The sequence below is a fragment of the Tupaia chinensis genome, unplaced genomic scaffold (assembly GCF_000334495.1).
Source record: "Tupaia chinensis unplaced genomic scaffold, TupChi_1.0 Scaffold145208_1, whole genome shotgun sequence".
Classification (NCBI taxonomy): Eukaryota; Metazoa; Chordata; class Mammalia; order Scandentia; family Tupaiidae; genus Tupaia; species Tupaia belangeri.
In genome coordinates, this window is record NW_006205068.1 from 218248 (window position 1) to 239539 (window position 21292).

Sequence of the window (21292 nt, forward strand, 5' to 3'; positions counted from 1 at the left end):
TTTTTACGGAAAGCTTGCAAACCAGTAATAATGACCTCATCTATCCTCAGCTATCAGTGATTTTGTTTTTCAGCAAGAAAAAAGAATTTATGTTATTCATGAAGTCAAGATTTGAGGAAAAAAAGCATACTTTCAGCAAAGATCTGACCTTAATACAAAAATTGACTCAAAGAAAATCAACAGACTAGGACAATATTGCTAACACCTATCACAGAAGAATTACTTTGGATAATATAGAAAGAGCTACTATAAATCAAAAAGAAAAAGAGAAACTACTCAGTGGGAAATTGGGCAGTAGACATCATAGTGAGCAGGGCTCATTGTCTACTGAAGTGACCATTCCTCTTTCCTTCTTCCTAGGGGAACCCAACTTTGCTCCACATGGGCATGTGCTCCAGAGGGGTACCTAGTCCCAGTCCCAGGAAGTCTGGATTAATTATGGCCACCACAGTGGGTCCATTCTCCTTATTTGTGGTCCACAGAGAGGTTGTGATGTCATCTGCCCATCTTTTGGATAGGGTAAGGAGTGGCGGAAAGGGCTTCTAGGAAAAGAAAGATGCTTTTTAATCTTGAAAAGAGACACTGAAAGGAAAAGGCCCCTTTCCTGCCTCCAGGAAGTGGTAATAAAGTGAGACCTGAAACCACTGAGGATATCTTGGACCATGACGACTAAAGATGAGGACACTTCCCAGGAGAACAGAACAGAAGATGGAAGCCTCTGGGGCTTTCCGAAGATTACTGGGGTGCCCAGTCCACCATCCTTGGGACTACTTAAGTTTGCACTATTTTTCCTCTTAAAGTTTTAAAAAAATGTGTTAAAATACACATAACATAAAATTTACTTTCTGCTGTAATTTAAGGGTGTCCCTTCAAAATTCATATACTAAAATTTGTTTGTAAGTCTAGATGGTGGCACATACAAAAAATGCAATGTTTGTAAGGCTGACCCACCTGGGAAGGTTCTGGGTTTGCATCCAGAGACTTCCCTGAGTATGCCAAACATGTACCTGCCCATGATCTGGGGCTGGCTAGAGTTGAGGGTGGATCAAAGTGTGGAGACCGTGTTGGGAATGCTATCTCATTGTCTGTCTCTCAGTCTCTATCATTTATGGAGTAAATAAATAAGGAATTTTCTCGTGGCAGTATTAAGAAAGTAGAAACTTAACCTAACTATAGGATTAAGAGGTGGGGTATTTGAGAGATGATTAGGATTAGATAAGGCCACCAAGAAGCCCCATAATTTAATATATAAGTTCTTTCCATACTCTTAAGTGATATCCTAGGCCTCCTCATGGTTCTGCAGAGGGTCCCCACCAACAAGGCCCTTATCAGGTATGAACCGTTGAACTTATACCTTCAAAACTGTAAGCTAAAGAAACCTCTTTTTTTTTTAATAAATTACCCTGATCAAGTGTTTCTGTTATTAGCAATAGAAAAACATACCAAAATACCATCTTCACTATTTTTTCTTGCCAGAGGGCATGTGCACTCACCAGAGAGAGAGAGAGAAAGATAAAGATAGAGAGATAAAAGGAGAGAGAGAGAGGGAGGGAGAAAATCCCCAACGGAATGTGGTCATGCCCCAACCCTTTTTTTCCCTCCATTTCTCCATTCTGTCAGGATTTGGGGCATGCATGCACATGTACCCAGCATGTTTTTCAAGCCATGAGGAATGGAATTAGGGCTGTGATCAGCCATGTGGAATTCAACTTCATATGCAGTGTCTAACCACTATGCTACAGGGCTGGCCCCATCTTAACTATTTTCCAGTGTATAGTTCAGGAGCAGTATACATTCATATCATTTTTCAACCATCACCACCATCCACCTCCAGAATCTTGTTGTCTTCCTAAACTAAAACTGCACCCAAATAAGTACTCATCTCCTGGTCTTTGATAACCATTCCACTTTCTGGTGCTATGAATTTTACTACTTTAGGAACCTCATGTAAGTGGAATTATACACTGTTTGTCTTTTGTGACTGGTTTGTTTCATTTAGCATAATATCCTCAAGTTTCATTCAGCATATGTTGGAATCCCCACTTTTTTAGGGCCAAACGTATATGCCACTGTAAGTATATACCATTATTCCATTGTATGTAAATACCACATTTTGCTTAAATGTACACATTTTATATTGGTGTACATGTGGGTTGTCTCCACCTTCGACCATTGAGACTAATGCTGCTATAAACATGGGTATATACAAATATTTCTTTGAATCTTTGTTTTCCTTTGGATATATAACCAAAAGTAAAATTGCTGGATTATATGATAATCATATTTTTAATATTCTGAGGATCCACCCTACTGTTGAGTGACAGAGACAAACAGCGAGCAAGAGAGCAAGAACTCCCAACAGGATCTTGTCACTGAAATCCATCTCCAACCTTAGCCAGCCCTGGGATCATGAGTATGTGTTTACTCAGGGTATTCAGGAAGGTCTCCAGACCCAAACCCAAAATCTTCCTGTTGGGTCAGCCCCAAAGAGTGTCACATTATGACCACTGTACCACTGTCCAGCCTCCAAGTATCTCTAAAAATTTAAGTGCATGTACTCAGTCTAGTGGTACCAATTCAACTTGGTTTGTAGAAGCACTTGCAAAGAAGTAGAAAGAGGTTCATTTGAAGCAATAGTAATAGCAAAAAACTAGAAATAGACCAAACTGCTTCCAAGAAGGGCTTGGTTAAATAAATCATGGTGTGGACACATTATAGGAAACTATACAAGGTAAAAGAAATTAGCTTTGTAGCTGTATGTGCAAACAAGGAAAATCCTTCAAGACAATAAATAAAAGTTCAGTAGGAAAAAAAAGACAAATAGTATTATTGGACTTCCATAAAACCTTCCATCCGAACATATGCATATATACATAGACATATGCAAATTTCTAGAAAAAGATTATAAATGGACAAACTAAAGTATTAACAGTGGCTGTCTCTATAAGTAGGGAGGTGGGAATAAAGGGAGACCTTTAGCTTTTTATTCTATGTTGTTTGGAAATTTTTAGTGTATTACTCTATTGTGCGACTTTTTTAAAAAATGCAAGCCACTCATGATGTTCCAAGTCAATATACAAAAGAGATGTGTTCAGAAAAAAACGGATTCATTGTGAAAGTGGTGACTCTAACCCAGCTCCCATCCCCAGGCATGCCACCCTGATTCAGACATGTGCATTTCCCGGCCAGAGAGGAATCTGCAGCAGTGCAGGCCTGAGGCTGCCAAAGCCAGGCCAGGGACTCCATTTCACCCCTCTGGTCCCCAAAGAACCAGAAGGCAGAGAGAATTGTCTCTTGGGATCCACCCAAGGGTCTTGGCAGCTCAACAGCCTCTAGGGCTCACACTTGCTCAAACTTGAGTCACATGCACTCCCTCCTGCCTCCTCTCCCCCAAATTCATTCTTCTTCTGGAGCTCTGGCTTCATCCTGGAGCTACCGGCCCTGAGATGTTTCCAGGCACCTCAGCCACTTGTCAGAGCCCCATACCCAGTCTGCTGTGATGTGGCTGGAAACCTGCCTTCTGACTGTACGGCCATTTATAGAGGTCTTTGATGATCCACATAAATTACTGCTTTATCTGGTTGGCATCTGGCAGTTCTGGTGGTGGGGGGTGGATATCTAACTTTGTAGAAGGATGTTGAATTCAGGAGGGGCTGTAGGCTTTATATTTCTCTGTCAGAGGTGTTTATTTATTTATTTATTTATTTTATTTATTTTGTGTGTGTGTGTGTGTGTGTGGTATTATTTTAGACAGGGTCTCTCAGTGTCACAGTCCTCTTGCCTCAGCCTCCTGAGTAGGTAGGACCACAGTGTATGTTAGCATGCCCTACTTTTTAGAGTGGGCCAATAATTGAACCCAGGCCTCCTATGTGTCTTCAGCCTGCCAAACAGCACTGACCAGAGGGTGCCACTGCAGCTGGGCCATGTCAGGGTTTTCAACCAGGAGTTCCTTAGGTAAAAGTCAGAAGCCCCAGGAACTTGGCACCACATAATTTGATGTCTCTTACCTTATGCATGTTCCCATTTCTCACAGTGTGATGGCAGCTGTGAGATGGGTCCTGCTATTTAGCAGCTATGAACCTAGAGAATGTCACTTGACCCTCTGAACTTGGATTTCCTCATCTGTAAAGTGAGGATAGTAACAGCCAGCTCACAGAGTAAGAGTGGGATTAAGCGAAGTAATGCACAGTGAAAAGGGCTATGACCCAAGGTGTCTGGGTTGAGGGGCATGGGGAAGCCATATAACGAGGATATTTTGACCTAGCTTAGGCATCAGGGAGGGCTTCTTGAAGAAGGGAGTGAGGAGTTGAGTTTGTTTGTTTGTTTTAAAGAAGGTTTTGCCTTAGGGCATGAATGCTCACCAGAGAGAGGCAGAGACATTAAGAGGAATGGTGAGAAATCACCACTCAGGGGGTATGGTCATGCCACAGTTCCTTCTCCTCCATTCTCCTCCTGAGATCTTGAGCATGCTCACACATGTACCTGGCAGGTTTCAAACCACTGGGTCTGGGACTCGAACTGCAGTCAGCCATGTGGGAGTCCAGCGATGTTACCACTATGCCATCTGCTGCCCCCAGAGCTGAGTTTTAAAGACTACCCTAATTCCTGTTGCTGTGTAATTTTTAAAAGCTCCAAACTTAGTGTCATAAAAGAACTATTTTATTATTTTCATGGATCCCTGAGCCATAAATATGAACAAAGCATGGAGGGACTGGCATGCCTCTGTTCCATACTGTCTCAGTTGGATAAACTTAAGGGTGACCATGACTCTATGCCTAGGGCTGGAAGCAGCTGGAGGTATCTTTGCTCACGTGTCTGGCAGTTGGTGTGGTGGTAGCTGTCAACAAGGACCTCAGCTGTCTGCTGCAGCACTGACATGGGGCCTCTCCCTGTGTTCTCAGCACAGGCTGGTTGGACTTCCTCACAGCATGGCACTGGGTTCCGAGAGTGAGCATTCCAGTGAACCAAGTGAAAGCGTTATCACTTTTTATATCCTAGGCTCAGAAGTCACATAACATCACTTCTATCACAGCCGTACACCCATACAGATTCAAGAGAACGGGATTTAGACTCTACCTCCACATGAGAAGAATACCATCATGAGAAGATCATATGAAATGGGAGATATTATTGCTACCATCTTTTGGAGAATATAATCTGTCACAAAGGCCAGTAGCAAGTAGAAAATATCTATTTTTTTATTTTTTATTTAAATTTATTTATTTACATTCATTCACTCATTCACTGTACATCATTACAACATACAAAATGAGATTTTCCATCTAGAGTACACTGTATATTGACTCAATCAAGCACATCAGCATACATGTTATCATCAACAAATAATTTTCCATTTCTTGTTTCCTAATGTTTTGCTTTTTATTTTCCTCGTCCTTGATTCACTATCTCTTACCCTCCCACTCTCCTCCCACACTGTCTCTGGTATCTATGTTTGCTTTCTATACTGTTTTCCCCCACATTTTATTGAGTCACTAAAGATCTTTATTAATCTAAATATTTTCAAAGCAAGCACAGCTTATATATGCATTTCTATGAACACATGTCCAACTTTAGGCATAAGCCTCTATGAGTAGAGAAAATATCTATTTCAGACTAAGTGTAAGGTAATGTGTTCCCTGGACCATCTTAGACTGTTGTGCAATTGTACGCTGTACAAAAGCAGTCAACTGAGAGGATAAGTAGGAGCTAAAATCCAACTTGTCCACCATTCACTGGGCTCTGTGCTCATGCATGAAGCTGCACCTCTTAGAGGAAGGAGGGACTTTTCCTTAGCAAAAAAAGCATTTTCCACTTACTAAGCTGAGTACTCACGGACTTGTGTCCACCCAGAGGAGTATCTTTCTCTAAGATCCATAAAATAACCTCATGGACTAGCTGTGGTCCTGGGAGCTCTGTCCTGGAGAAGATGAGGAAACCTAGAGGCTGGAACAGGAAGTTGGGAGATGTGGGGGAAAGGGACCAACGTGCAAGACTGGTCCTGCTCTTCTGTCATTTCCTCCTTACTTCAAACACACACACACACACACACACACACAGCCATTTTCTCTCTCATGCTGGCATCTTTTTTTTTTTTTTTTTGGAGAGATTTTCGCTATAGGGAGCATGCACTCGTCAGACAGGCAGAGAGAGACATAGAGACAGAAAGCGAGAAATTACCTCCCAGGGGGGATGGTCACGCCGCAATCCTTTCTCCTCCATTCTCCTCCTGGGATCTTGGGCATGCACACACACGCGCCCGGCGTGAGTTTTAAGCCACCGGGTCCAGGACGCAAACCGCGGTCGACTACGTGGGAGTCCAGCGACATAGCCATTACGATAACTGCTGGTTCCCTTTTTTTTTTTTTTTTCATGCTGGCATCTTCAGGCCAGAACTCTAGTTTGTTCTAGTCTCTTAAAGCTGGTGTACTCCAAGTTTGTAGAAGAGGCTCTGATGTTACCTATGGGATCAATGTAGACATGGAGCAAACCCAGCACAGCAGAGTACAGGGCAGGACTCGGCCAAGAAACCTAGAGTCCAGGAATCAGTAGAGTCACAGCCTCTCCCAGAGAAGAGGATGAAAGAACCAGAGCAAGCTACTGCTCCTTGGAAGATTCAGAAGAGCATCCTTCAGAGGCCTGAAATGCATCTTGTTGAAATGAGAGGAGAAAACTCCCAGTTACATTCAGCTAAGATCATTTTGTTTAGCATTTAACTATTTTTTTTCCAATTTTTTTCTTGTAGAGATGGTGTTATTTTGAAGAATGTTCAATGCTATAAAATAAAGCTGAAATCGGGTTATCTGGACTTCCATCAAGCTCACTGTAGGAAATATGGGATGCAGAAGCTATTTATACAGAGAAGGAACATTTCAGCAAGAAACTTACAACTGGCATTTAGAATTAATTTAGCACCTTGTCTGCTCTAAGGACATATGCTATGTGTCTGAAATTATGACGCCTTTAACACCATATGTGCATGCTGGATGTGGCCGAGAAGGATCGGAGCCTCCTGGCGCACAGACACTAGTATGCTCTGTGTGTCAGCGATGATCACACCTCCCTCTGTGTGTGAACACCACCAATGTGTGTAGAATCCCAGAGTCTTCAGATATAAGTGGGCATATGGTATGTGTCTTGTTTTTGGCACCAGACACAGAAAATAAACGGTGATGTGCAATCTGGAGTCAGGCAGGATGTGACCCACACTGTCTTTCCTCTACACTTTGCACAACGCGGGAGTTTCCAGCTCAAGGTGCACAGGTTGCCCTCCCCAGGGCTTGCTTCTGAGCATACAGAACCTGCAATAGGGCCACAGCAGAGAATCAGATGTAGGAGCAGGCACCCACCTGTGCAGAAACCTGAAGTTCTCAGCAATGTTAACTTTAGAAGCACTTAAAAGGTAACTGGTTACATCTGGTGACAAGACCTACAAAATCTCAATTGATTTCAGAAACTCTGAGACTGATTGTACAAAGATGGGAGCAGGGAAACAAATCATCACAACAGAGGAAGGTCAGAGGCCAGGTCAACTAACACTGCTGGTGAAGGAAGAGGGAAAAGCAGTGACTGTCTTCAACCTACTATGGACTCATTATCCCCGAGTGCCCAGATATACTAAGCGGCCTCAAGACCCTTCCATACATGAGAGCCAACGCTCCGTTCAAGTGGGTACTCAACAGAAGTATACTGAGCACTCTTGCTGCTATTAGTTGTACAAAAGAGAACAAAAGAACTCCCCAAAGCCTGTCTCCATGGGGCTGACATGCTAATGAGGGTGATGGGGAAAAGACACAAACAGAATCACAAGTCTGTTACACGGAATAACAGAAGGAAACTGCCAGGAAGAAGAATGAAACAAGAAAGGGAATGAGGAGTCCAAGGTGGGTTTGCAAATTTAACGAGAGTGTTTGGAGGGCCCACCTGAGAGGTGACATCATTCATTCATTTGTTCTGTGAGAAAGATAGATGCAACTGCAGCCCACCAGCCTCAGCCAGCCTGCATATACAGGGAGACCTCAGGACTCAAACCTGGAACTTTCCATGTGGATCCAGCATCACAGAGCCTTGTGTTTCCACCGCACCACCAGCTGGCATTTGAGAAGCAATGTTTAAATGGAGAACCACACAGGGTTTCAGGGATGGGGCACCAGGTACCAAGCATATTGAGGAGCAGCAGGGAAGCCAGCTGGCTGGAGAGGTGGGAATGACAGGCCAGTAAAGTTCAAAGAAGGCAGGCAAGGTCAGGCCAACAGTGGGGGACACTAAAGAGTAGATTCTGAAGAGTATGGTGACGCCTTTGGTTTTGACTCTGGGTGAGATGAGGAGCCACTGTAGGGTTTAGAGCAGAGCAGTGACACAATCTGACCTCCACTTTAAAAGAACCACTCTGGGGGAAACAGGTGGTGTGGAAGTTAAGGTGCTGCATCCCACATGACCAGTTCAAGTCCTGGCTCCAGTGGTTTGAAAATCATGCCAGGCACATTGTGTATGTGACCCAAATCCCAAGGAAATAGGAATGCAGCGTTGGGGGGGGGGGGATTTCTCACTTTCCCTCTTTCTCTCGTCCTCTCTCTCTCTAGTAAGCACACACGCCCTATAGCGAAAAATGAAAACAGTGTGTACATAAGTAAAAATTTCAGACAGTACAAAAAGGGTGTATGCAGTGAGGAGTGAGTCGCCCTCCCTATTCTGCTCCTATTCTTCCTCCTCAGGTAAGCGGATACTGCCGTGAATGCTGCTTTATGTACTTTCTATGCACATATGCACATGTAGCCTGTCCTCCTAATTCATGGACTCTTTAGTAGGAAATTCACTTGCCTACTAGCATTTATTTGCAACCCCCAAATTAATACTCATGAGGCTTTTTGAGGTCAATTGCAGACAGGCACAGAACAGTTAAGACTAGAATCACTCTCCATATATCTAAGGTCACACAGGTGACACTTTGCCTTCTTGTTTCAGTTCTCACAATATGAACAGGTGTCCTTTTCATGATCTATTTCATGCCATGTTTTCTTATTTTTGTGCTTTCTCTTGGTGATTTTGCTGTTTACAATGGCCCCCAAGTTTAGTGCCAAAGTGCTGTCTGGTATTCTAAGCACAAGAAAGCTGTGAGTACCTTATGGAGAAAATCTATGTGTCCTAATAGTTTCCTCCAGACAGACAGAGCCAATAGGAGACATGTAAGTGAACCAACAAAATACATTAAATAAGATGTCATTAAAGAGAAACACGCATAAAACAAGGTTATATAGGGATGGGTTAGTGAAGGCTTGAACAGAGGTTCACAAGAATCCAACCCAGTATTGCCCCTACAAGCAATGGTTCAGAAATTGCTAATTCAATGTGCAAGTGATTTTCTAGAACATAAGTACTATAAATAGCAAGAATAAATTGTATTTAATTCTTTTAACATATCATGCTCTTGTTTGTTACATTCATTTTTTTCCACTTAACAATGTATCTTAGATATTGTTCCATATTAGCACATGAAGAATCTTTTTTTTTAATTCCAGAGAGCACATGAGCATGCCAGAGGGAGAGAGAGAGGAAGAGAGAGAGAGAAAGCAAACAACCCCTGCACACAATGGGAGCCTGGCCACATCACAATTTTCTCCTCCATTTCTTCGTCCCATCAGGATCCTGGGCATGTATGCACATGCACCCATTGTGTTGCTGCCAGGGTGGGATCTGAAGGCCAGCCAGCCATGTGGAATCAGGCTCCCTTTGCACAGCACCTAATCACTGTTCAATGAGGGTGGCCCAGGAGCTATCTTATTATTTTTTATGACTGCATAATATTCCATGAGGGGTGAAAGATACCATTGTTATTTAAGCACATTCCTTTGGATTTGGGTTATTGGTTTTTTTTTTTTTTGCTAATTTATATAATGCTGGAAAGAATATGCTATGAAAATACTTCTGAGTGCATCTGTAGGAAAAATTCCTAGTAGAAGAATAGTTGTATCAAAATGTAAGGACACATGACATTTGGATAGGTCTCACCAAATTGCCTCCCAAGAGGTTAGGTCTGTTTGTACTCCAGTTCCCAATATATGTATGAAAGATGTGATTTCCCAAATGCAGGTGATATTAGTTTCCTGAGGCTGATGTATCAATAACAAATTATGCAAACTATGTCTCAGAACAGCAGAAACTTTTTCTCCCACACATCTGGTAACGAGAAGTCCAGGATAGTGGTAGTGGCAGGACTGAATCCTCTTGGGACTCTAAAAAAGAAACCTTTCCATATCTTTCTCCCAGCTTCTTAGTTACCAGAAATCCTTGGTGTCCTTTGGCTTGTTATATCATTCTAATCTCTGCCCTCACTTTTTCCCATGTGTCCAATTGTCTTCTTCTCGTAAGGATAATGGTCATTGGATTTAGGGGTCACTATAACCCAGTATGACCTCATACTAGCCTGATTACCTCTGCAAAGACACTATGCCCAGATAAGATCACATTCACAGGTATGGGAAGTTAAAAGTTCATCTTAATCATCCCCGGGGGGATGGCCACGCCACAATCTCTTCTCCTCCATTCTCCGCTCAGGATCTTGGGCACGCATGCACACGCGTCCGGCGTGAGTTTAAGCCACCGGGTCCAGGACTCGAACTGCGGTTGACTACCTGGGAGTTTAGCAACAGAGCCATTATGCTAACTATTGGTCCCCCCTACCCAGGCTCTTTTAATAGCAGAGTCTGGTAAGGTTTATGGTGAAAATCCCAGTATGTTGCCTGCTCCCATCAGACCCCACCAGAAGTTACATAAACTATTGCTGACTACCTGAAGTTATTCATTGGCTCGGATTGGAAGCCTCAAAAACTCACTTGTGGGCAGGATGGGAGATTAGGGAGGTGGGACATGGTAAGACTAGGGATAGAACGAGGAGTGTAAGGTATTCTCCCACATTCCCAAACTCAAGCACTAATAGCGATTTTGCCATAACCAGTGATTAGGACAGTATAATCATATTTCACTGGCAGTTAGAGTCTAAAGTTCTGCAATATAAAAATCATGTATAGTCAATATTCTGCTTGCAAAGGACCTTTAGAAGTTCAAAAGCCAGAAATCAATTTCTTTTGTTTTTCTTTGCATTTGGACAAGGTTTCCCAAGGGTGACAGGGGCCAAAGTCTGACTCAGAGTCTTTGTGTTATCCTGTGTGTGTGTCAGGGCTACAGGATACATTTCCCTAGTCCTTAAGAAAGGATGCCCCATTCAGGTAAAGCCCTACAGAACCTGGCTCTGCTTTGCAAGAGGAAGCTCAGTATCTGGCCTCCCTTCTCTAACTCAACCCCTCCTCTTTCCTATAGCAGAGTCTATAAGTGAACAAATCTGAAATGATGCAATTCCCTGGATGTGCAGGCTCAGCCTAAATGGAATCCCCAGCTGTGGTCTGTCAGCAAGATGAATGGTCTAGAGGTGACCAGTGACCCCCAGGGACACAGAGAATGCCTCCAATTCTCTCAGAAGCCCCTCCAATCCTCTTTTCATTTACGGTCAATGGGAGCAAAGAGTTTCTCTGTGGGCCCGTCGCCCTCATGATGAGGCCTGTGTCCTCAGCCTTCACAGGGTGAGAAAAGGAGGGAACGGGGCTTTTGGGAATCGTCCCTGGTTCCACCCTGCTTGCTAATCCAGAAAGATGATAATGATGACTTGAGGAAGTAGAAAAACAGGAAAAATGAGCCCCTCTTCAGGATTCTGACAGAGATATAGAGAACCCCTGGGTCCGATCGATGAAATATGTAATGGACTGAGGAGGTTTGCTTTGGGAAATTTCCCCGTCTGCTCCATTCAATTACCCTCTCTCATGATGAGGATCCTAAGTGTTTCACCCCGTGTAAGTGATATTTAAAGACCCTCCTTTGTGCCAGAGGAGGTGGGGGTGTGTGTGGAGTGGGCTCCCCAGTAAATATCCATTTAAGTGGAGCAAACAAAAATGTTGTGCACCATTCTTGATTTATTGACTTACTTCTCCCAGTCAATTTCCCACCGGGGAGCAGCATGGGGCTCCAAAGCAAGAGGTGAACAGATTGGAAGCTGCGTGAAAATCTTCCAAATGATGCTCAGAAAACAGGGTGTCATCCCATGAATACATTGCCTGCTCCTGGAGAAAAAAATCCCTGAGCGGAATTTACTGCTGGGTGTTTACAGTTAATCCAAAGCACCGAACACAATCAGGGCGCACAATCAGCACTTGATAAAGGTAGCAGGTAAGGAACTGTGTTTGCCAGAAGTTTCCCATCAGGATTTTGAAGGGTGGGGAGGGTGAAGTGGTCAGAGTGACAGGAGAACCCTGTCCAGGAGGACTCCCAAGGATGAAAAGAGAGGAACAAGGAGCCTCACGTGAGTCCAGGCTTCCTAGAGCAGCCCACTCTGGTGGTGGGCAAGAGGATAGGTAAACCCTGGCAGCCATTGCTAGTGGGGAGGAAAGGCAGGTTCTGGTGAGAAGGAAGAGCTGTTCATGGCAGAGCACCAGGAAAGTCTGAGGAAACAGGTTGGGATGGGATCAGAAAAGAGAAGACTCCTTTTCAGTTTATTTATTTTGTTTATTGATTTTTTAGGTTCATTTTTTAAAAGAAGGGCTGATATTGGTTATACTTTTATCTTTTGAATATTTAGAAGGAAATATACAATATTGAAATTATGTTTCATTAGTGTCATTTAATAGATCGTTTCCCTATACTGAATAGAGCCAGTTGGGGGATTTTGGATACTTGAGCTGCATTTTGGGAGATGCATCAGGATTCCAGGGAAATGTATGGTACCAGGCATGGACCTGGGCAGAGAACATTCTCACCATCACCTCCTGACTCCAGACTTGTGAAGTCTATGATCTGAGCTCACCTGGTTGTTGAAATACAGTTGCAGGGTCTAGGAGGCGGCATGGTAGGTAGGTGGTTAAGGTGCTGGACTCCCACATGGCCCACTACAGTTCGAGTCCCGGACCTGCAGGCTTGAAAATTATGCTGGACGCATGTGTGTGTGTGCCCAAAATCCCAGAAGGAGAATGGAGAAGGGATTGTGGCATGGCTAACCCCCCAGATGGTGATTTCTCACTTTCCCTCTCACTATCTCTCTCTCTGCTCTCTGTCTGTCTCCTCTGTGGTGAGCATAGGTGCCTTATGGCAAAAAGCTTCAAAAAAAGAAAATACAGTGCAGAGTCACACCAATATTACAGAGAGGGCACTAAAATTGAAATTATGTTTTTTGTTTTGCTTTTTTTTTTTTAAAAATGCACATTGGGGGCAAGATATTTTGGGTAGAAAATCTCAGAGTAATATGTGAGCTCAATAAATTGAGAAAGCCTTAATAACCTCCTCTGGAAACTCTGACAGTTTAAGTTCGAAATTAGATTATTTCCTTCACCTCCCAATTTCCACAGACAACAAGGTTTGTTTGTTTTCTTTTTTTTTTTTTTTTTTAGAAATTAGAGTCTTTTTCAGACATTGAGAGAAGCTTGCCATCAGTTTAGTTCATAATTGCTTTAAAAGAATTTAAGAGTTCTGTGCTAGTCATCCCATCCTTTGAAAAGTTGCAGACTTGGGACCAGCAGGGGCACAATGGTTATGTTGCTGAACTCCCATGTAGTCAACTGTGGTTCGAGTCCCAGATCTGGTGGTTTAAAAGTCACACTGAGTTCATGTGCATGCATGCCCAAAATCCTGAGAGGAGAATAGAGGATAAGGGGTTGTGGCATGGCCATACCCCCAGAGGGGTGATTTCTCACTTTCTCTTCTGAGTGTCTCTCTGTCTCTCTGGCAAGCGCATGTGCCCCATACCAAAAAATTCTCTTAAGAAAAAGGTTGCAGACGTATGAAATACTAAATATTAATATTTAAATAATAAGTAAAGGAATGAACAACTGTCCTTGCATTCTATAGAAACTACAACCTAGAAAGATTAAGATAAATATCTGTAGACTGCTCAGACAGCTTGCCAGTGCAGTACTAGGACTGGCCATGAGAAGGATATCCCTGAGTCTTGCTCTTCAAGAATTAACAACCCAGTGGCTGGGAAGAGAAAAAACTGGTAAGAAAGAAAGAAGACAGAGAAATAGAACTGGCATTTTGTTAAGTAAGCCATCCTTTGGTAAAAGACCCTCCCCTTTAAACTCCTATTTTTATACCCACTCCTCTTCCATTTGCCCATCATTATAGGTTGCATCACTCTCCTAAATTCCTTACCCTCCTTGTATCCATGCCTTTTGCCATGTGACTTTGCATTTTTCCCATTTAAGGGACGGAATATATTTATTTCCCCATACCTTGAACTTGGAATCACCCAACAGAATGAAGAGGGTATGATAATGTACATGTTCCAAGTCTAGGCTTCAAGAGTGCTCATATGTTTTTATTTGTTCTCACATCCTTTACCATCATTATGAACAGAACAAGCCTGGCTAGCCCCATCTCTCAAAAGGAAGAAGAGACCTGTGGACCAGAGCCACCTGGCTAAGTACAATCTATATCATTTAATTCTCTGCTGATCCTTAGACCCATAAGAATAGATAACTGCTGTTTTAAGCCAGAGTTTGTTACACAGCAATACCATAGCAATAGCTAACTGATACAACCCCTTCCCATAAATTGCTCAGTCTTCCCCATCTCACATGTTTGGCTCATCTGTACCCCTGCAACACCTACACTGGTTGCCTCTCTGCTTGCTGTTCTAAATTGATTTTCTAAGACCCTTCAGCATCATCATTGATTTTTCAGCCCATCTATTTCCCTTATATTGATGTCTCCATCTCTTTAAATCTTTCCTGGGTTCGTATCACTTCTTGCATCTGAGTCCAGTTCGTCCTGCCCTCATCCCTTCTCCCCTGCACTTGGTGTTCATGCCCTCTCTTCCTTCCTCTTCTCCTTACCCCTCCCTACTTCATAGAGTAGGCTGGTGCTTACCTTCCCCCCTTCCGGAACCCCTGCTGCCTCCTTTGCAGAAAGAATTTAGAAATGCTCTGTGAAGGCATTATTCATACATGAAACATTGTCACTGTTGACAGAGTAGGTAGGTCCCACAGTGGGCCTCGGTGACCTCTGATGCCAAGATCTCCTGGCAGAAGAAGCCAGGCTTTTATGGAATAGACACAACCTTGTCTGGCAGCATGCAGACTCTGCCAACGGCAAATTCTGTCGACTGCGACTGTTATTTGACAGCATTTGTTAACATATTAATGACAGGAAAAGGCTTTCTGGCAGAAATATCTCCTCCCTCAGTCCGCCTCTCTGAAAGAAAGGAATGAAGCTGTGTTGGGAGGTAAAACAAACACAAAAGAGGCAATTCCTCCTGGAGGAAATCCCCAAATTCAATGCTGTCTTGGAGCGTGGGCTCTCTGGGACAGATTCTCATTGTCTCTGTGGCAAGCCCCAAAGTCACACATTTGGTTGCAAGAAACACTGACCTACACAGGCTAACTCAGGTAAAAGGGATGCCTTTGTTAGGATCCACCAGGGAAGATGGAATACTCAGAGAAGGTAACCTGAGAAGGGTTTAAGAAAAATATTAGGAGAGATGAGGAGCCAGCCCATCACATGACAGTTAGAGCAGCTGGATCCCACCTTGCCAACTGTGAGGTTTGAGTCCAAGACTCAGTGGCTTAAGAAATACACCAGGTGCATAGGTGTGTGCACCTAAAATCCTGAAGGAAAAGAGGAATGGAGGAGAAGAGATTACAACATAATCATTCCTTATGGGGAATGCTTTTGCTCTCTTTCTCTCTCTTTGGTGAGTACATGCACCCTTTGGCAAAATTTTTAAAAAATAAAAATTAATTTATGAGGGACCAGCAGATGGCATAATAGCTATGTTGCTTGACTCCCACGTAGTCAACCACTGTTTGAGTCCTGGAACCCGTAGCTTAAACTCACGCTGGGTGTGTGTGCGTACATGCCCAAGATCTCAAGAGGAGAATGGAAGAGAAGGGATTGTGGCATGGCCATCCCCCCAGGGGGTGATTTCTCACTTTCTGTCTCTCTTTCTCTGTCTTTCTGGTGAGTGCATGCACCCTATAGCAAAAACCTCTCCAAAAATAAATAAATAAATAAATAAGTGAATTAATAAAAAATAAATAGATAAAAAGTGATGAGACAGCTACTAGGAAATCTGTTGGGGAAATGCAGAACCCTGGGACTGGTAACAATGGGGTTGCAATAACTCTATGTCCAAAGGGGCAAAGGAGGATCTAATTACCAACACTGAGAAGAGAATCACTTGAGATGACCTTAACTTCAGTGGAGGCACACAACTGGCCCAAAGCAATCCCACAAGGAAGAAGCCACAGAATCAACACCCTGGACTTACTGTCTTCTGTCTTCTGGACTCTTTCAGGTGATCCTCATTGTTGAGTCCAAAAGAAAGTCAAAGACAATGCAGTTTATTGATGTCCTCTACACCAATCAGCCTTCTGAGCTAAGGAGGAGATTAGAAAGTAGATCTGGATATTTGCACCTTGTAAGTGCATCTCAAGACAGCTGTTGAGGGCTAAGAAAGGGGTTCTGGATTTGAGGCTTCTCCAGATGTCTCACTAGCAATGCACCATGAACATAGCTCAGCTGACCTCCAAGGCAGCTCCCCTGAAAATGCAACTCAGTTGATCTCCAGTGCTCTGTTGCTTTCTGTCTCATCACTGAGTGGCAAATTCTTTGTTTGAATTCTGAAAAAGAAAGAATCTAATTGACCCGGTTTGGGGTCTTGGAACCAATTTGTATGATACAAGGAGATGCTGGCAAGTCTTTGAACCACTCTGCACCAGCCTGGTTTGGTCTGAAGGAGTGGCTAGCTTCCCTTGATTGGGATACTTAAGAGATAAACATCTGGGAATGGCACATGTTGTTCATTCATTCTACCTTAGTGTGAATTTTCCTAGGAGCAGATCCTGAGAAGCAAATGCAGATAGTTTACTTGGGAGGTGATCTCAGGAAACAGATAGAAAAATAGAGAAGTGAAGCAAAGAATCTAATAAAAGATAGATTAACAAGCCGACTACCATTGTGGACAACAGAGACTTAATCCTGCTGGGATGCTTGGTGAATCAGTCAGTGTTGAATCCTTGCCTTGAAGTTATTCCAGCTAGGATGGCAGTGGGTGAAATATTTACCATTAGGTTTATGTTGCATTTTGGCATATATACTATACCTACGTACAATAGATCAGATATGTTATATTAAATACATGTATATTCATGTCCATCATTGACTGAGGGCCATTGAGTGCAAGAGGCCATTAATTCTCAAGTACTTTACAGTTCTAGGGGCCAGGAGGATCCTTGGGTAGCTGGGGGTCGGGACCCTTTGCTACAATGGTATTTTGCATTCTTGGGATTTGTTTTTGTCAGATATGGCAAGATGCACAGAGAAATGACTGCCATAAAGTAAAACTCGTTTTTTGTTTTTTATTTTTTTAAACATTCACAGAGCCCTGAAAATGGGAGGCAGGGAATGCCAAGCAGAGCCACAGGGAGAAACATCAGTAGTGTTGATCAGGAGGCAGAGGTTTCCAAAGGAAAGAACAGGTAAGGGTGAGCAGGTTTAGGATGGTTTGAATAACTTCAGGGGACTCAGAGGACTACAGATTATCCCTAGTTGTTGGGTACCTAGGCCTGGGGTGACCAGGGCAGGGGGATAATAGCCCATAGTGTGAGGCCCCCTAGAGGAGGTAGATGGAAGTGAATTGATCAGTTTGTAGGTGACAGGTGTGCTCACAGGCTAGTCATGTATGAGGGGGGGGTCTTCAAACAAAAAGTTCATGGAAATGCATATGTTATGAAAAACCACAAAAGGCTTTCAAAAATCTTTGCACCAAAAAAACACAATGCCATTTAATCCCATTTTTCCACAAACTTTTTGAAGTCTCCTCATACTAGCTCTAGAAATTGGTTAGCTCTGGAAAGGTTGCCCCTCCAGGGTCAACACGTCCCCCAAGATGTCAAAGCATTAGAACACAGAAAACGGAAGGCATGGTTAATACAGATGGTAAGGCTAGAGGAGGAAAAGAGGAGTTCAGAGGGAGTTGGCCTTTGACAGCATCTGTTACACATTTATTCAACCATTTAATAGGAACCAGTATATAAAGACCCTTATCAAATGCAGGAATTTCAGGAAGTACCAGGGTCCCTGCCAGGCATACTCAGGATATGCATGAGTAGGTGGTGCTGCTGAGGGCAGGTGGAGTAGGAATCCTCACCCTGGCAGGCATTGTCCATGCAAGAAAGGGCAGTATTTCTGGTCTCCCATCCAGTCATTACCAGGAGCAGGCAGCAAGGGCTCTGCTTCTGGAGCCAATTCCCCAAGCAGTGGGGAGCACATCTCACTGCTCCCTGTGTCAGCAGACCAGGGGGTCACCACCTACTGATTTTCAGGACAGGATGTTTTCTGCTGAATGAACAATGTATGCTCTGCCTCTTCCAAACCATTTGAGAAATTTGTGGATCTGTACAGAGCTTGTTGGTAATAGCAGAAAGGGGCACACAAAGGATCCTGATAGTGGAATTAGGGGTAGGCAGGGAAGGATAATCTCCTCTGGAGAAAGGTGCATCTACATGGGGCTCTTATGGCCAGTTTCTTCGTATGAAAAAAAAAAAAATCCACTTTGAAAGATGGGAACCTCCAGAGGCCATGGACACCAAAACTCTTCAAACAAGGCAATTAATTTTTCCATTCAAACCCCTTCCTCCCTGAAGCCATGAGAGCTTTCTTTTAGTAAACTTTGAACATTAATGTGACTGGAAGTAAATCAGTTACCTATGATGAAAATGAAAGCCATACACCAAAGGAAAATGGAAAAGTCATGAGGACATGTGAAAAAATGGACTAATTTCTAGAGTATCTTTTGGAAAACAGCATCAGATGCATTTGCTTGATTTCTGAGCTAATGGGCCTCCTTTCCAGGACTCCTCCTCCCATCACCCATGGAGATGTCCCTTTATGAGAGCCACCCTGGCTTGTAATAGCCCTCTCTCTATGGAGAGCAAGTAGGGTCTCCACTTTTGGGCAGTGTGGCAAAGAACATTGTAGGACTAGCCTCCTACACTCAAATGCAGCATTGCAAAGAAATGCTTAAAGCCCAGGACAGTTGCAAACTCCTTTCTTCATTATGATTTTTTTTTATCCTAGAGCTTGCTAATTAAATCATTAAAATTTTATCTTCACTTAACCATGGATAAGAAGCATTTGAAACATTTAATTAGTATGCTGCAAGAGGTACATAGCCAGGAATCTCTGCAAGTTGGATCTGTTAGGCAGAGGAAGGGAATAAGGTGGGGGGAGGGAAGAAGAAGAGACAGCAAAAGAGGGCAGAATGGTTTATTTACAAAGAATCTGTAACCACTCTCCTGCCATTGATAACAGCAGGGAAAGGGATCAGACCCACCTGCCTGGAACTGCCCTGTGCTGCTTCTCGTGAGCTTTGGCTGTTAGCCATAACCAGGTTGTTATCAGATGACAACCTTTGTGTGTGTGTGTGTGTGTGTGTGTGTGTATGTGTGTGTGTGAGAGAGAGAGAGACAGACAGACAGACAGACAGAGGGAAAGACAGAGAAAGAGAGAGAGAGAGAGAGTTAGTTTCAGGGCTCTTGGCTCAACAGTCTAAATTGCATTTCAAATTTTACATACATTTACATGCAGGGTTGAGTTCCCTGCCCTTCTTCCTCTCCCAGCCAGCAAAATAAAATATCATGAAATAAAATTGAAGTAGTGCAACTCCAAGGTCAAGATAATATTCAGCAGGTTGGGAAAAGGGCCCCTGGGCCCCTGGGGAATAGAAGCTGTCAGTTCCATAGCCCATCCTCAGCAGCTAGCTGAACATTTTCTGTGCTCTCACATAATCCCACAGCAGCCTTCCAGTTAGTCTGATCATCTCTTTAGGTGTATGTGTGTGTGTGAGAGAGAGAGAGACAGACAGACAGACAGACAGAGGGAAAGACAGAGAAAGAGAGAGAGAGAGAGAGTTAGTTTCAGGGCTCTTGGCTCAACAGTCTAAATTGCATTTCAAATTTTACATACATTTACATGCAGGGTTGAGTTCCCTGCCCTTCTTCCTCTCCCAGCCAGCAAAATAAAATATCATGAAATAAAATTGAAGTAGTGCAACTCCAAGGTCAAGATAATATTCAGCAGGTTGGGAAAAGGGCCCCTGGGCCCCTGGGGAATAGAAGCTGTCAGTTCCATAGCCCATCCTCAGCAGCTAGCTGAACATTTTCTGTGCTCTCACATAATCCCACAGCAGCCTTCCAGTTAGTCTGATCATCTCTTTAGCTGTGATGAGTCTGTGGCTGCATTAATTTTCTAGAATTTAGCCATGATGGGTCTATGGCTATATTAGTCTCCTGTGGCTACCGTAACAAAGTACCATGCACTGGTGGTTCAGAACAATGAAATTCATTTTCTCACAGTTCTAGAGGCCAGAAGTTGGAAATCAAGTGTCATTCTCTCTCGGAATCCTGTGGGGGGCAGGATCCTTCCTTGCCCTTTCCAGATCTGGGCAACCTCAGACTTACCTTAGTTTGTGGGGACATCATGTCTTTGCATTGTCTTCTCTTCCATATGTATCTCTAGGTATCCAAATTTCCCACTTGTCGTAAGGGCAGAGTCATACTGAATGGGAGCCCACTTGATAAGTTCACCTTTATCTAACCACCTCTGCAGAGACCTCGTCTCTAAATAAGGTCATAATCACAGGTGCTGAGGTTAGGACTCCAGTGTCTTGTTGAAGAACATGGTTTGATCCATAAAGTGGCAGTGAGAGACTCTGAAGGTGGTCTATGGTCATACAGCTGGTAGGACTGGGCACTAAGTTTCTAGCTCAGGCCTGACTTCAGCACCAGGCTCCTACCTGCTGTTGGAGGTATGTTCTAGGTCTCAAGCTCTGGCACTTCTGCCTTCTCCAGGACTTTCACTGGTAGGACATCAGGCGGGCCAGAGCCACCCAGACCAGGCATGGCAGGAACTTGAAGCAAGCCTCAGGCACTTCACTCACCAATGGAGACACTGCCACCTTGGTCTATTGCCCTAGTTTTGTGGAATTTCAGGGCTCACTGTACATATGAATAAATCTCCACAAGCAAGAATTCCAGGGGGTTCTTTCTGGGGGAAGGCTAACTTGGGTCCACTGGCTGTCTTGTTCACACAAGGCCCCAAGACTACTATGGTTGGGGATAGGACAAGTCTGGGGCCAAAGTGAACCTCCTACTGACTGTGCCCTAAAGATGTTTGGATCAGAGGGACTCCTCAGACCCTCCTTTGTGTCATGAGCCCTGGGAGCACATGCTCCAGTGTACTGATGTTACCCAAGGAT